Consider the following 6000-nt stretch of genomic DNA (forward strand, 5'->3'; position numbering starts at 1 on the left):
CGCCCGCTCCCGCGTCGGCACGTTGGGGAAGTTCAATGTTCTATGAGGCCACCGGAGGCGCCACACCACCGCGTCTTACGTGCGGGCGGCCTCGTTGGCGGTGTCGAAATTGCCGCGGCCGAGGCGCATCCCGCGGAACCGGATCTCGGCGGAGAAGCCGCCGGAGGGGCGCGCGCGGACGCCGCGGTATCCCAAGTTTCCCAGCGACGCGGCGGCATGGTGGCGCGGCGCCGGCGAGGCGAAAAAGAGCGGGGAAAGAGCGGTGGCGAGGCACAGAGCGGGGAGAGAGCGGTGGCAAGGCACAGAGCGGTGGGAGGGCGTTGGATTTTATAAAGTGCGCCGGACGCCGCGCGCCAAAACTAGCGCACGCCCGGCCGCTTTTTCCCGCGCGCGCGATCCTTTCCCGACGTCTCTGCTATCTCTACTCTCTTCTCTACTGTTATATTTATTTTATATTTAATATTTAATATTTATCTCTACTTCCTTTACTGTCTACTTTTTTTCTCTATACTTTTTTTTCTGGCAATATAGGCCGTCTGATTTATATCTAACAGATAGGAAGGAAACAAATGGGAATTTTGCAAAAAGATACCCATACCCCTCTCCAGATTTGCAAATAAGGCCTTCCCTCGTTCATCCTTTTCTCCCACAAGATAAACTACTCATACAAATGCATCTTGATGCGTGCAACGCATGGGCATCTTGCTAGTTCTAAAAACCTTTCCATCATTTGCCACACTACTGGTTGCAGATGAAAAACCTACCCAAGCACAGCGCGATACAGGAGCGACGCACAATTACAAGCTGATATTCTGTTGGACAATGGAGGCTATAACCAATTACTTTTACGGGAACAATAGCACCCAGGAAATTTGAAGGGTAGGTATGAACAAAATTGGAACTGCACATGTACTGCTAAGTGATTCAATACACACATTACCAATCGAGGAGGAGAACGATGGTCGCGACGGCCTCTGTGAGTCATGGTCGGCAACGGGAGTCAGTTCATTGTCCACGACGGTGGTACTTCTGCGCTTGGCGTCGGCTTCCGGGAAGCAGATCCGAGACCGTGGAAGACGATGCCGGGAAGAGGCTCCGTGTACGACGACGACGGTGGACCGGCTCTAGTACGGCGTACGAGGTCGTCGATGAGGTAGATGCGCTGCGGTGGACGTGTGCGCCGATGTAAAGGGGAGGAGCACGAAGGCTGCGATGCCGTGGAGAAGTCTATTTTGCGGTGGGGATAGAAAATGGGGAGTATTCAGGTGTACTACTCTGGGTGCCGGGGTGGGTTGGCTGGGTAGGGTGAACCTGAAGTTACGAAAACAGCCCCCTACCAAGCGTCATCCGTAGGCCTGTTCCGAAGGCTATGATGGTAACTTCCCACTGCTCGAATCAGGGTCGCGGGAGATTTTCCCGCCGATCTCAAAATTTTCTGACACTGGACTCCCCGTGTGGCGTGTTGAGTGATTCGTCTAAGCAACTAGCGAGTAGTAGTAGTAAACTCTGCATATTAGGTTTGACCGAAGTCAAACTTCCTAAAGTTTGACCAAGTTTATAGAAAAATATAAACATTTACCATAACAAATATGTATGATGTGAAAGTACACTCAATAATGAATCTAATGGTATTTATTTGTTATTGTATATGTTAATATTTTTTGTTATAAGCTTTCTAAGAGTTTACAAAACTTGACTTTGACCAATGCTAATACGCGGACTTAAATAAAAACGGAGGGAGTACACATTTGTTTTCTTAGTTTGTAGTGAACTAATCATTTGTTGAAATTGTGAAATAAATATATTAGGCTATTGACTTTGAATGTAATGGTCTATACAATTCAATAGTTACAATCATTGTCGAATCCCAAGATGTATACATGGTCTATAGTACTTCACAACATGCTCAAATACACATACACACACACACACACAAAGTAAACTAGAAGACCATTCTCTCATGTATACACAACGTATCGGCATCTGTTTATGTCTCACTCATGCATGATCATTTGCACATTCACACCTCTCTATGTCTGTATCACACGCACACCGTCTCCACATTGCCCTTCCGCCACAACACACATATGGACACATACACACGTTCTCTCTCAGTCACACACACAAAATCAGTATTAAAAAAAACTAGGGCGCACCTAAAATGTCCAAATCCAAATAAACACGAACTGGAGCTAAATTCAAATATATGGAAATATTGCAGCGTCAAGAACTTTCACAGGAAAAAAAAGTTGAGTAATATTCGAGGATTGCTTTCACACACACAAAAAGGTTCGGTGGATGTCCTTCGAGCGCGACACGGTGACGCACCGTTTGATCGACCGCGCGGCCGCGGTTCACGCGCTTGCACAGGATTCTGTATCGTGGCTGTGGTACTAACTAATAAAAGCGTTGCCTAAGTCTAATGTTTACGTGTACTAGTACGGTTTTCTTTCAAGTTTGACCAACCTTATATATAAAAACTAAAGTAAGCTCCCACGCGCGCACTCATCAATATGCCGCCGTCGTTGCGCATGCCGGCGCCCGCCTGCTCCGGCCAACAATTTCTCGCCCATCACCGCCGTGTCGCCGCCATCCCTGTGCCATGAAGCCGAAGGCTCGCCCGCTCACGTCGTCTGCAGTCCCTCCTCGCGATGCCGCCGTGCTGCCAAGCACGCGAGCAGCTGGTGGAGCCGCATCTATGCATGCAGCGTACAAAGAGGAGGACGAGTGCATGCTCCAGCACGCCAGCGAGGAGGAACTAGCGTGTCATTGTCGTCTCCGCCCGCGTGGAGGAGGCGCGCACGGTGGCTGTCGCGGCGGAAGCCGGTCGCGCGCGCGTCGAGCCCGCAAACCAGGTGCGGACGCGGAATCTACCTTTGAGACCTTGAATGCCACGTGGATCCTGCAATCTGAAGGAGCAATTTGGGTCAGTCGACTCATGTGATCCGTTTGATGCAACATGGATGGCTAGAAGGGCTTCTTCCACCTCTTCTGCTATCTTCTTCCTTCACTCCGTCGAACTTCTTTCACAAATCGACTGACCCAAATTATACTACTAGTATGAACGTATTAAGTACAGTAGGAACATGAAGATACGAGCAGTAGTACCAACTGCAAGAAGAACAGTAGTAAGACATAGTACTAGTACTACTGTACGTACTAAAGAGTTCAAATAACGAGAAAGAACATAAACATAGTTCTGCTGGGGCCTCAGCACAACACACCCTTGAAAATAAACTAAGCAACTAGTCCGCTTGACACTGCAGTAGAACCAGCATGAGCGACGGCACTGCCACCTACTCGGAGTCCGAGTCCACGTCCTCGACTTCGTCCTCGTCCCTCTTCCTCTTCCTCTTCGCCGGTGCTTCTTTGCTTGAACCGAACACTGGGCTCTGCTTCTTCATCCAACCCTTGTAGATATTTAAACAAAGGTAGGCATCCATTGCTGCGTACAGGATGTGATCTTCATCTAATGTCTTCGACTCCCATGCATGATGAAACTCGTGATGAGGTTTCTTCAGTTTAGCGTACGAAGGATCAATCATGGCTGCTACCATGGTCAGCATTGAAGGTTGAGAGGAGGACACCAGGCTTGCCTTCTGGAGATCGAAGGGCTAGCCTACAACAAGACCTATCCGACGCAGGACATCCATGTCGTTCTTAAAGCCTACAGTAACGAATTTCACTCTTTGTCCTTGAGGAAGTTCTTAAAATCCTGGCACTCAACGTCGGCATGGCATATGTGGTAGACCAAGCAAACGTTATGTACGCAAACCTGGATCACGGCGGGCTTCTTCCTCTCTTCGTCCTTTAGATCCTTCTCTCGTCCCAGGACTGTGGTGTACTCAACATCTAGCCCAGCGACCCACTCATCCGTTGAACTGTTGAACATGCGTAGGAAGCGAGCGAGCCATGCTTTCACCGTCTCGGATCCACGTGTGTAGATGACGATGAACTGGTCGCCGGTGATGGCTCTAACCTGGTACTCAGCGGCGACCATGGAGATTTGGGAGGCCATGGATTTTGGAGGAGGGTTAGGAGAAGTTGAACTGTTGTACCCCGCAAAAAAAACTGGGAGCGAACTAATGTGAAAGGACGGGACGACTGGGAGCGAACTGTTGTAAGGTAGAAGACGGGGACGAGTAGGGCATGCGAACGGCGTGGAGTTGCTGGCTTGCCCGGTGGATAAACGGCTGCAAGCCCCCAAAGAGTTCTCAAGAACTATGCAGGACCCACTAGATGTCATGTCTACTAGACCCATATCGTAGGCCTGACGGTATAGCTTCTGCCTGTTCGCACGCCATGCCGGCGCGTGGATGTAACTTCACTTAATTCCGTCAAACGTCGCGCCTCCCACGACCTTCGCCTCCCTCGCGCGGTCGCGCCCTTTGAGACTTCGACCGGCTATAAATGAGCAATTTTTTTGCCTTTTTTTAGACAAGCAATTTTTTTGCCTACTCCGCATGCATGATACTCCCTCTGGTCCTTTTTACTCCCGTCAACCGTTTGCAAAGTGTTTGACCAAATTTATACTTTTTTAACACCACCTTATATTAATTAACCAGCCACACCAGTACACTCATTCGATACAATATTCACCACACAGGGTCGTACGTTATTTACAAGAATACCATCTAATCTATTGTCAAAGCTATACTTAGCGATTAAGTATGCCACCTTATTGGCCGAACGGCTAATCTTTGACAATTGAAGATTGTTGATCAACTTCGAGATGCTCAACGCTTTCATCTTCAGGTCACGCATAGCAGACCTGTCATAGTCCCCCGATGCAAGAGACGCTACCACAAAAGCGCAATCAGTCTCTAAAATTACAGGATTATGAAGAGAAATACCTATGTAGAGACCGGCAATGCAAGCCCTAAGCTCCGCTTCCTCCACGCTTTGACAGGCATCAATGAAATCCCACGACCAAATTTATACTAAAAATATCAATATCTACAATACTGATTATAATGAGTATAAGAGAGAGATGATTATAGTAACATAGGTAGATACCGTAACATAATAAATGTGATGCTACTGTGTGTCATGCATGGCAATAAATGAGACCACCTATGATACTAATCTATGATACTATGCACTATAGAGGTAGTAACATAGATTAGTAACATATGCATGTTACTAGTCTAAGTTACTCCCCACTATGACCAGCCTTAGAGTACCACTACCTCCCTTCTAGTTTAAAGGGCTCGATTCAAAAATTTCACCTACTCTTAGCAAGATAGTAGAGGCGGTGGAATAGTTTTTGAAGTCTGCAAAAGTACTCAACTAGTGCTGTCGTTCTTCACAAAAAAATGTGTTTACCAATGCATGCATGAACACTAGTTACTCTAACCCCCTCTCTTCTTTAATTCTTTGCCACATCAGCATGTTTGCTATTCCCGTGTGCATGATACCAGCTAAGATACCACCATTATGGCCAGCCTTAATCATCGCATGCAATAATTTAGTGCACCTTGAAATATGAACATGTGTGGGGCGTGTATGTTTTTAATGACTTGAGACTATACCTAGCCCGGCATGCAAGATGACTTATTATGCACCGTTCCCCATACCTGCAGGAAGCCCGTTCGTCTCCAAATCTTTTCCTCTCCATGTGTGGAAACAATATGCCTGCCAAACTCTCCTTCTCCCTCCGGCGGTCCCACCACTCCACCCCGTGTGAAAAAATCTGCATGCATGACTCTCCTCCCCCCACGCTCGTCCAATCCGTTGTGACCAGCAATATTTCCACCCCTTCGCTCCCCCGTAATTTACTCCAACAAATATGCCCACGTAGCTGTTACTTAACTGCAGGTGCATTGGGTCACTGACATATGGGCCCAACAGGGGTCTGGCCCACATGTCAGTGACGCAACTGGACCTGCAGTTAAGTCAGTGCAGCTCAGTCCATATCTTACATAGGTGTGCCATTGCTCGCTATAAATACTGCGCATCCCACGACATCGCTATATCCTCCCCCTCACGTTCACATTCATC

This window comes from Triticum aestivum, chromosome 7D (assembly GCF_018294505.1).
Source record: "Triticum aestivum cultivar Chinese Spring chromosome 7D, IWGSC CS RefSeq v2.1, whole genome shotgun sequence".
In the NCBI taxonomy this organism is placed as follows: domain Eukaryota; kingdom Viridiplantae; phylum Streptophyta; class Magnoliopsida; order Poales; family Poaceae; genus Triticum; species Triticum aestivum.